Here is a 12,293-nt window from a genome sequence, read left to right as displayed (position 1 = left end):
GTGGTCACTATTACATTGACATCTAACCACATAAAACCCAACAAAGAAAGCATTGCAGTCCTGTTTCCCTTGGCAACAATAAAAAAATCACATTAAAAATGTCATCCACCATGATTAACTATGCTTCTTTGCTTCAGGGATGAATATATTCCGGGATGATTCAATGTAAGTTAAGCACCACATAAACAGTCTCAATTACAAAACCCTATCCTTCCTAGAGAAGCTAAATAAGAAGGTGAACCCAAAGAAAAACATAGTCATCCTCCTGGATATTTACCTTCATCAGGCGATGAAAGGAGACAGAGACAGAGTCCCACATTGGAGCACTGGGCTACAACCCCAAGGTCCATATCAGGAACAGAAGGAGAGAGAGCATGAGCAAGGATCTCCAGGACCGCGAGGGGTGCACCCACACACTGAGACAATGGGGATGTTCTTTCGGGAACTCACCAAGGCCAGCTGGACTGGGTCTAAAAAAGCCTGGGATAAAACAGGACTCGCTGAACATAGCAGACAATGAGGACTGCTGAGAAGTCAAGAACAATGGCACTGGGTTTTGATCCTACTGCACATACTGGCTTTGTGGGAGCCTAGACTGTTTGGATGCTCACCTTACTAGACCTAGATAGAGGTGGGTGGTCCTTGGACTTCCCACAGGGCAGGGAACCCTGACTGCTCTTCAGGTTGATGAGAGAGGGGGAGTTGATTGGGGGAGGGGGAGAGATATGGGAGGCGGTGGCGGGGAAGAGACAGAAATCTTTAATACAGAAAGAAAGAAAGAAAAACCATTTGCATTATATGTTTGTAGAGAACAGAAGAAAGATTTGAAAAGATTTTTGAAATTTTTTTGTTGGTAGAAAAGTGATACACCAATAGCCCTATTTACTCTTTTTCTTGGAACATTTTTCTGGATGATTTGTCCTTTTCTTTCAAGTGTCTCATTTGTTCAATGGTCTTCAGATTCCCTAATTGGATACCTTCATTTTCTTGGAAAGACAAAAACAAAACCCTGCTCCCACCTAACTTTTGGAAGTTTCCCTTTTGGAAAATTATATCTGATCGAATGAAAAGCATTTGTCATTTTTATAAATCAGTTTAGATTGAATGGTCATAGTGTTTAATGAAGTAGTGCTTCTTCTAATCAAGAGGTACCTGTCATTTAGTTATTGTTTTGTATGGTGACTGGATAAATTAAGGTTGTTTGGAGCTGTTCTTCCATAATTTCATAATGTAATAGTTGGATTGGTTCACCTTTAAATTTCTCTGTCTATATCTGGATATCTCTATTACATGTTTTAATAAAACTTTTTTCCTAAGGCTTGTAATTTATCAGTTAAAATTGCATTATTTTCCTTAGTTATTAATTGTAGAGCTTACATCTTATCAGTAGTAAACTTTTCTAAGATCTGTATCTTATGAGTATCCTCTCAACCAGTTGTAGCCCTAGGCAGAGTGACCCCTACATCTGTACTAGGAAACAGCATAGCAGGCTCAGTTGTATAGGTGTGGGCAAGCTGACCCGAAGGTCATGAGTTCCAAAGAAGAAGCCCCATGCCTTGCTGCTTACTACATAAATGAGGGCGGGCATTAATACAGAAGTCACCCTGGTGTTGAGGATGAAGAAAAGCTCATGGGTGGACCAGTGCAGCAACCACCCAGACCCAGAAGTAGAGCTATGAGTTGGCTGACTTCATCCCTCACCCTTTCTGTGATCTGCTGGAGGATGTGAAGTGGTTCGCTCTGCAATCCAAAGTGACAGGATCTCTATGAAACAGGATAATAACATGATATCTAAGGGGAGAACCAGTGAGGGCCTCACATTGAGGATATAGCAGAAACAAGAGACCTCAAACCAGACCAATGACTCAATTCAATGAACACATGCAGGTAACAATTTATGGACTAAAGACTTTAAAAGTCACTGTGTCACATGACAACTTCCACAATGAGGCTTTTCTTTTCTTTCTCATTTATTTTAAATTTTATCTTGTTTTACTCTGTGTTGGGGGTTGCAAGTGTAGAGAGCAAATGGGAAAGGAAGCAGAGATGATTATGATAGAGATGCATGATGTAAAATCCATCAACAAAAAGAAAGTTAATTTGCAAAAATGTTTTATCTTTCTTTCTTTTTTTTGGTAGCACATTCACTTGTATCATCTAAAACCCTATTTTTTTTTTACATGCGCTGATGGTAAACCATACATCTCCATCATCTGTTTTTACAGCTACATTTTGGGCCTTTAGTTTAAAATAAGTATTTATTCAACTAAAAAAAAATCTCAACTTTTTAAGACATGAAAATCCAAATAGAAGCAATAAAGAAAACACAAATTGAGGAATTTCAGATATGGAAAATCTGGGTAAGTGAACAGAAACTACAGATGCAAGCTTCATCAAATGGAATTCAAGAAGAAGAAGGAAGAATTCCAGGCATTCAAGATACATTAGAAGAAATAGATTCATTGATCAAAATAAAATTTAGAACTAAAAACTCGTTACAGAAAATGTCCAGCAAATCTAGGACATCATGAAAAGACTAAGCCTAGGAATAATAGGAATAGAGGAAATAGAAGAATCTCAGATCAAAACCCATGAATACCCATAAATTATATCTAACAACAAACTAATAGCCAACATTAAATTAAATGGAAAGAAACTCAATGAAATTCCATTAAAATCAGGAGCAAGTCAAGGCTGTTCTTTAAACTGTATGGTAAAATTAAATGTAATTTCATATAAATTTTTCAATACACACCCTCTGCGCAGGTTAGGTTTCAATAAATTTCAAGGCTAACCTCAGTGGCTTTGTTATCACACATTCACAGATCTTCTACAGGAACATTTACTTTTAACTAAGTCTGATATAATAGCATTCCTGAAATAAGTACATAGGATACAAAAATCCTCCTATATTTTTAAGATCGATTCTTGTTTATCCTCCTTGTCAATATATTAATCTCTCTACTGAAGGCAATTCTCTAAATAGAAATCAGACTTACCATTGTTCAAGGCCTTTCTCACATCTAATATGGATTATGAACTTCTTCTCAAACTTCCTAAATCTAGAAGATAAGGTAGTATAAATCATTAATGCAGATTGCTAATACAACCATGAAGGTGCTAAAACTGGACCCATAAAAGCATGAACAGTTAGAGTCAAAGGTCATGGCAAAGAAGAAAGGAGAATGTGGTATATTGATCATTCTCTGAAACATATCAAGGAAGCTCCTACTCAAACTTTGTCCCTCATACTTCAAATCACTTGCTATGTATGAACTTTGATAGAAAGGAAAGTCAGGTCAAAGCCCACAGTAAAAATCATGTCTCTTTCTCCCTTTGTCAAGTTACTTCCTACTCTAATTCTGATTACTAAATTTCTTGGGTATGACATTTCTATATGATAGATTATTCTAGAGATAAGAAACATCAGAGCACAATTATTTTTTTAAAAATATTTATTTATTTAATATGCATACAATATTCTGTCTGTGTGTACATCTGCAGGCCAGAAGAGGGCACCAGACCTCATTACAGATGGTTGTGAGCCACCATGTGGTTACTGGGAATTGAATTCAGGACCTCTGGAAGAGCAGACACTGCTCTTAACCACTGAGCCATCTCTCCAGCCCCTCACAATTATTTTTTTTATTAGATTCAGACAAAATGTTTTTCTTCTCATGGGTCTCTAGGTCCCTAAATATCAACCTACCTACCAATATCAAATCTTCCCCAAAAGAAAATGGAATAGGTTCCATGAAGTCAGGGTATATCTATGACCATGACCATTCTCTGCCTCCCAACATCTTTATATCAGCCTTGGGAGGTCTAGGTGCATTGACAGTCTAAGGTTCTGCAGTCTTTGAACCATTGCCTCCTTTCAGGAATCAGCTGCTCACCTTATCTACAGCCAAAAGAAAAGTTTCCTCATCTCATGTTCCTCATCTACCTGCAAAGTAGACACATAGCACAGAGATAACACATGGCCTGGGAACAGGAAACCCACAGGTGTGCTTGTGTAAGAGTAGTGGGGGCCCTCTGCTCAGTACCTCCTTCTTCCTTCAGTGGGATATAAAGGCAGGTTCACTGCAAAAACTGAGTGCCATCAGCCACAATGAGTACACTCCTGTTTTTGGCCCTTGTGTGAGCTGCTGGTTGTAGTGATGAGCTGTGGGCCACTCAGCTCCCTGCCACCAGCTAGCTTTACCCAAAATAATTACATGGAAACTGGCCTCTTACTGGCTAACTCTCACACTTTGATTAACCCATTTCTATTAATCTGTGTAGCACCATGAGGTGGTGGCTTACCGGGAAAGATTCAGCATGTCTGACCTGGTGGCTGGCTCCATTGCATCTGACACAGAGAGGAGAGGCATGGCAATTGCCTCACTTCCCTCTTCCTCCCAGCATTCTGTTCTGTCTACTCCACCCACCTAAGTGCTGGCCTATCAAATGGCCAAGGCAGTTTCTTTATTAACAAATGAAATCAACACAAAACAGAAGACCCTCCCACATCAGCTGGTGAATTCGATGCCTTAACCCAGGTCCTGATCTTCCTTTTCCTAATGGCCATGAAACCCACCACTGAAGTTGCTTTTTCACCCTATCTGTACTCCATTGTACTGTATATTCCTAAAGCAGCTTGGCTTCTACGTTTTCTGACTTCTCTGTAGCCTTGTCCTTTCCTACCCCTTCTACTGCCATTTATTATGTAATTAGAGAGGCTAAAAATTGAAGGCTGTAGAGCTTCCATGAAAGGAAGCAGGAGACCTCCTGTCTAGGCCCAGCATCTTGCGGGGATAGCTCACTCATGGCTAACTTTACAGAAAAATACTCCCAGTTTGAAAATTGAAAACCCCATTATACTAGGGATGGCTGTCTTAAAATTCTGGCCTTATGTATCTAGAGCAGTCACTTTGTATTAAGAAGGCCATTTCTTTAATATATATTAAAAGCGACAAAGTGACTTTAAAGCTTATAAATATATAAGCAAAGTTAAAAATCGATAATCTTCAGCAATAACATTTGATCCTTGTATCCACATAAAGCCTGCTCTCTAGTTTGACCTTAATATACAGACTGAAAGAAAAAAACAAACAAACAAAAACATGTCAACTTATGGAACTCTACATAACTAGAATATTTTCCAAGATAGTTCAAAACTATTCTAATCCCCCTATGCTCTGTTAGCCCAGTTTGTCAAAGAATGATGAACATGAGATCACAGCAAGTAGTGGATCAGACAACCATCCCGATGCCCCATTCCTTCATGCTGAGAATATGCCTCGCCTTGTCCTTTGTACCTCATCAGAACATCATCACCTACAACATATCTTTCTATCGACTTGCAATATTCTCTATTAAGGATAACTACAAGCCACCGCATGCCTACTTTTGCCTTTTTGCCTTCAGTTATTATCCTCAATAAGGATTCCTAATTAGCTTAAGACTGACACAGGACTGAGGGCTTCAGTTTCCAGCACCTTGATGAATGGACTTCTCCCTTCTTCTCTCTACTCAAGATGCTATTCTTGTTGATGATGACGACAAGATCATCAGTGGCTATACCTGACAGGAGAATACTCTCCCCTACCAGGTGTCTCTGAACTCTGGCTACCACATCTGTGGAAGCTCCCTCATCAATAACCGACAGGTGGTGTCTGCAGCTCACTGCTGCAAGATGTAAGTGATGAGCCCTGGCTTTTTCAGAAGAAACTCTTGGTATTTTCAAGGGTATGGAATTAGATCAGGCATTAACTGTGGTTGTTAGGGGAATGAGAAAAGTTAGAGAAGAGAGAATACTGACTGTAACTTCTTTCATGATGTAGAACAGAATAAGGATACAGATTAGAAAGCCTTCCATACCCCTAAATCATCCAAAGGATATAGATAACAAAAACAAAGAAAGCTGATTTTAGAGATGAAAGAACTAACATGAAGTCACACAAAGATTTTTAAATAGTTACAATGGGTAGTAGCAAAATAAACAGAGTTTTCTTGACTATGAACAATCTGTAAACTTTTTAAAACTTTGTATTTCAATTCATTTCACTATTTAAAGAAAACAGGGTGTCAGTTCATTACCATTGGGTGTCTCACCCGAACATTCATCTGAATCATACAAATTCTAATTCAGAAAGTCTGGAAAAAAAACCCAGAAAATTAAAATTCATATGTGAGTTGACATAGTTGCATGGGACAAGCTATTCTTTTTTGTTTGCCTGTTTCATCTAGACAGAGTTTCTCTTTGAGGCCTTGACTGTCTTAGAACTAACTCTGTAGACAAAACTGCCCTTTGGTTCAGAGAGCTTCCTGCTTTTGCCTCCTCAGTGCTGAGATTAAAGGAATGTTTCATAACTTGTAGGTCTTAGACCAATTTTTCTTATTACAAATTGGATTTATCTAAAATCAAAGGATTTAATGTATTTTGTACTTTAAAAAGAAACAGAGGATAAATGAAGATACAAGGATCAGTTTTGCATCCAAAGGAGAGCAGTAGGTTGATGAGAAGACTCAAACTGCAGTCCTGCACCTCAGTAGTATTACCTGTCTTTGAAGTAGAAAGAAATCAAGGCTCACGGTGGTACTTGCTCACAACATCACTACTACTTCTGTGATGTTAAACCAGGCCTCCTCTCTATTTCAGACTTATTATCAAAAAGTGTTGAATAACTCTGGACTGTCTGGGGTAATGGAGAGGAAGTTCTTTTTCTCCCTAATAGCTACTCGACATCAATATCCTTGGGAGCAATGAGCAGTTTGTCATGGTGCCAAGATCCTCCATCATCCCAACATTAGTGGGAGGACCCTGAACAATGGCATCATGCCGATCAAGCTCTCTTCCCCTGTGACCCTCAATGCCCAAGTATGTGGCCACTGTATCTCTGCCGACCTCTTGTGCATCTGTTGGCACTCAGTGCCTCACCTCTGGCAGGAGTAACACCTTGTGCTCTGGTGATGAGTAAGACACTTGATCTCCTTACTCTACAGTTCTCCAGATCTCAGTTTCCAAACTTAAGCCATTGACTTGTAGCCAGCAAGTACATGTCAGTTCCCAGTATATACAGGCTTCTAAGATGGTGGTTTCTAGAATGTAAACAGGACAAATGTGCTATTATTACTTCCAAGAATGATATCAATAATGACTATTCTGGGGTTTAAGTTTCTTGCAGAACCTTACTACTTTGAAGATTGCTTCAGGGGTCACATTTATTTCTGCTCCTTTCCTCAAAGTGAACAACCCAGACCTGCTCCAGTGCCTGGGTGCCACACTGCTGTCTGAGGCTGACTGTGAAGCCTCCTACATTGAAAAGATCACCAATAAGAGGATCTGCACTGGCTTCCTGGAGAGAGGCAAAGATTCCTGGCATGTTGTTGGCTCCCTTTTCATATAAACTACCTTGTTTTTTCAGGAGTAGGAGTGGAATTCCTAGCTGTATGGGTCAGGAAGTTTCCTGTGGTTCTGTGGAAAAGGGAAGAGGACTAATATGGATGGCATTTCAAAACATTAGTGAGTATAGAGGGTGGGATAACAAATGGAGACACAGAGGAAGGCTAGAATGGTATCTTCAGGTCAGGGGAAATGTGGTCCTTTTCTACACGCTCTTTTCTTAAACAATGCATTCCTACATGCCAGGATGACTCTGGTGGTTCTGCAATGGAGAGTTCCAGGGTATCATCTCCTGGGTTTATGGCTGCACCCTGAAGGATAACCTTGGTGTGTACACCAGTATCTGTAGGTATGTCTACTGGATTCAGAGCACCATTGTTGCCTGCTAAGAATCTTTAATCCCTCTGAAATTACTGTGCCAATAAAGTAAATTCCTTACTTCCTGTGTCTTGGTCTGATCTCTTTATACTGCTTTCTGTGAAAAATGCGCACCCATTTGAGGTCATTTTTCTGTACCCTTGAGATGTGGAGGCATCCTACACCTCTAAACATGTTGTATGGGGTAGTAGGTTAACAGTAGTTGAAAAGAAATGAAACAAAACAAAAAACCTAGAGTTAAATTGTAGAAGAAATAGAGGCTGTATATTCTTTTTGAAAAACACGTATTAGAATGCAGATGTTAAAAAAATCTTCCTTAATTTTCTTTCACATTTATGTGTGATTTTTATTGAACACTTTTATGAACACATTCAGGGTGAAGGAATAAATGTGCTAGACTTTTGTGACTCCCCATGGGAAATCTTATCCTCTCTGAGAAGTTGATTGGGTGGGTATGGGGAGGGTGAAAGGTGGAAGGAGCAGGAGGAGGGAAAGGATTAGGGAATAGATTTGGCATGTAAAATGAGAAAAGACAGTCTTATTTTTTTAAAAAGTTATCTATTTTTTTAAGTACTGTGTCAGTTATTTGAAGTATTATTATTTCATGATTAATTGATTTGGGAAGATTCATCTTGAAAATGGCCATCCTTCAGTAAGAAGTGTAAGGAAGGAATAAAAAATATTTAAGAAGTTAAAAAATTATGTCCACTATTGTCTTCTACCTGTATGTGGATTCAGTATGATCTCAACCTCTCATTGTCATGAAATTTCTACCATGATAGACTGTCTGAAAACTGTAAATCAAAATAAACTCCTTCTCTCTTAGATTGCTTTTGTCTAGAAATTTTAAATTAATGACTAAAATAAGTAACTGATAAAGTATTACAACCATGATAGTGATGTTTTGTTGTTATTGTTTTGTTCTGTTTTGTTAACTGAAGGATGACAGGGATAAACTTCTGGAGAGATGACTATTCATTGAGAGGATACCCACAAAACAACGAGAAGAAAGAGCATCTCAATATAAATATAGCCCCCCTCAATCCTGCCTTGTTGTCTGCATGGTCCTTGGCTCAGGAACAGTTTCCTGCTCCTGCACTAAGGCTACCAACCCAGAGGGGTGAGTGTCTGCCCACCAGGCAGGCCTGAAGGTCCCCGCAAGGGAGTGTGGGCACTTCAGTTTGTGCTGCAGGGTCTCCTGTGTTCTACTCAACCCCGCCTTGCACCCCACGTTCGCCCTTTTGTCCGCAGTGTCCTTGGGCTACCAGGCATCCCTGTTTCAGTGCTGAGGAGTTCGATCTGGACGGACAGGAACAGTTCCTGCTCCTACACTGAGGAGATCCACCCAGCGAGTAAGTCACAGCAAAGTCTGGACCAAGACTCCAGGCCTCTACTGGCTCCATTTGAAGGAAGAGATGGGCAGGCGCCAAGGCAACATGACATCACCAGAATCCAGGGATCCCGAAACAAGAATAATTGAACACCCTACTCCAGAAGAAATAGAAGAAATTGACTTTAAATGAAACTATATGAAAATAATAGAGGACCTTAAACAGGAGGTGAAAAACTGCCATAAAGAAATGAGATGACAAACAAAAAAGTAGAGGAAATGAACAAATCTCTCAAAGATACCAAAGAAAACCAAGAGAAACAAGGAAAAGCAATCAAACAGGTAAGGGAAACGGTTCAAGACTTGAAGAATGAAATGGAGGTAATGAAGAAAACACAAACCAAGGGAAGGCTGGAGATGAAAAATCTGGGTAAATGAACAGGAACTACAGAGACAAGTATTACCAACAGAATACAAGAGATAGAAGAAAGAATCTCAGACACTGAAGATACTATAGAGGAAATAAACTCACTGATTGAAGAGCAAAACAAATCCAACAAATTCTTAACACAAAACATCCAGAAAATCTGGGACACCATGAAAAGACCAAACCTAAGAATAATAGGTGTAGCAGAAGGAGAAGAATTACAGCTCAAAGGCACAGAAAATATATTCAACAAAATTATAGAAGAAAACTTTCCCAACCTAAAGAAGGATATTCCTATGAAGGTACAAGAAGCATACAGAATACCAAATAGACTGCATCAAAAGAAAGCATACCCATACCATATAATAATCAAAACACAAAACATACAGAATAAAGAATAGATATTGAGAGCTGCAAAGGAAAAAGGTCAAGTAACATACAAAGGGAAACCTATCAGAATTACACCTGACTTCTCTATGGAAACTACGAAAGCCAGAAGGTCTTGGATCGATGTCCTGCAGACACTAAGAGAACATGGATGCAAGCACAGACTATTATACCCAGCAAAGCTAGCATTCACCATCAATGGAGAAAAAAAGATATTCCAGGACAAAAAACAGATTTAAACAATACGTTTCCACAAACCCAGCCTTACAGAAAATATTAGAAGGAAAATCACAAACCAAGAAAGCCAATAACACCCATAATAACACAAGCATCTGACAACCCTCCACCAGTACAACTCAAAGAAGGGAAACACACAAACTCTACTACCAAAAAAAATAAATAACCGGAGTTAACAACCACTGGTTATTAATAGCACTTAATATCAATGGACTCAATTCACCTATAAAAAGCACAGGTTAAGAGAATGGATACGAAATCAGGATCCAACATTCTGTTGTTTACAAGAAACACACCTCAAACTCAAAGACAGACACTACCTCAGAGTAAAGCGATGGGAAAAGGTTTTCCAATCAAATGGACCAAAGAATCAAGTGGGTGTGGCTATACTAATATCTAACAAGATTGATTTCAAACTGAAATCAATCAGAAGAGATGGAGATGGACACTTTATACTCATAACAGGAACAATTCATCAGGAAGAAGTCTCTATCCTGAATATCTATGCCCCTAATATAAAAGCACTCACATATGTAAAAGAAGCATTACTAGAACTCAAAGCACACATCAAACCCCGCACTCTAAGAGTAGGAGATTTCAACACTCCTCTATCACCAATGGACAGGTCAACCAGACAGAAACTTAACAGAGAAATAAGAGAACTTTCAGATGTAATGAAGCAAATGGACTTAACAGACATCTATAGAACATTCCACCCAAACAGAAAAGAATATACCTTCTTTTCAGCATCGCATGGAACCTTCTCAAAAATTGATCACATAATTGGTAACAAAGCAAACATCCATAGATACAAAGAAATTGTAGCAACCACCTATGCACTATCGGATCATCATGGAATAAAGTTAGAATTCAACAACACTTCTAACCCCAGAAAGCCTACAAACTCATGGAAATTGAACAGTCAACTACTGAACCACACCTGGGTCAAGGAAGAAATAAAGAAAGAAATTAAAGTCTTCCTGGAATTCAATGAAAATAAAGACACATCATACCCAAACCTATGGGACACTATGAAAGCAGTGCTAATAGAAAAGTTCATAGCACTAAGTGCCCACATAAAGAAAATGGAGAAAGCACACATTAGAGACTTAACACCACAGCTGAAAGCTCTAGAAAAAAAGAAGCAGATTCACCCAGGAGGAGTAGAAGACTGGAAATAATCAAATTGAGGGCTGAAATCAACAAAATTGAAACACAGAAAACAATCCAAAGAATCAATGAAACAAAAGAGCTGGTTCCTGGAGAAAATCAACAAGACTGACAAACCCCTATCCAAACTAATCAAACAGCACAGAGAGATCCTACAAACTAACAAGATTAGAAATGAAAAGGGGGACGTAACCACAGACACAGAAGAAATTCAGAGGATCATTAGATCTTACTACAAAAACCTGTATGCCACAAAACTGGAAAATGTAAAAGAAACGGACACTTTTTTTAGATAAATACCATATACCAAAGTTAAACCAGGACCAGGTGAACAACCTAAATAGACCTGTGAGTCGTGAGGAATTCAAAGCTGTCATCAGAAACCTCCCTACGAAAAAAAGCCCTGGACCAGATGGTTTCAATTCAGAATTCCACCAGAATTTCCAAGAAGAGCTAATACCTAAACTCCTTAAGGTGTTTCACAGAATAGAAACAGAAGAGACATTGCCAAATTCCTTTTATGAAGCTACAGTCACCCTGATACCAAAACCACACAAAGACTTAACCAAGAAAGAGAATTACAGACCAATCTCACTCATGAACATCGATGCAAAAATCCTCAATAAAATACTGGCAAACTGAATCCAAGAACACATCCAAAAAATTATCCATTATGATCAAGTAGGCTTCATCCCAGAGAGGCAGGGCTGGTTCAACATATGAAAATCTATCAATGTAATCCATCATATAAATAAACTGAAGGAAAAAAACATTTCATTAGATGCAGGAAAAGCATTTGACAAAATTCAACACCTTTTTATGATAAAAGTCTTGGAGAGATTAAGGATATAAGGTTCATTCCTAAATATAAAGAAGCAATATACAGCAAGCTGACAGCTAACATTAAATTAAATGGCGAGAAACGCAAAGCCATCTCACTAAAATCAGGAACAAGACAAGGCTGTCCACTCTCTCCA

General features: G+C 38.8%; 1 pseudogene and 1 gene segment (V, D, J or C); one reads left to right on the top strand and one right to left on the bottom strand.

Annotated features, from left to right (window-relative positions):
• LOC121435425 overlaps positions 1–12,293 on the bottom strand; it is a 289,312-nt gene that overhangs the window by 116,488 nt on the left and 160,531 nt on the right.
• On the top strand, positions 4,112–7,776 carry LOC121435440 (annotated as a pseudogene).

The sequence above is a fragment of the Microtus oregoni genome, unplaced genomic scaffold (genome assembly GCF_018167655.1).
Source record: "Microtus oregoni isolate MIOR12 unplaced genomic scaffold, Mior012 000046F_ref0000063, whole genome shotgun sequence".
In the NCBI taxonomy this organism is placed as follows: domain Eukaryota; kingdom Metazoa; phylum Chordata; class Mammalia; order Rodentia; family Cricetidae; genus Microtus; species Microtus oregoni.
This window is presented reverse-complemented; position numbering and strand designations above follow the sequence as displayed.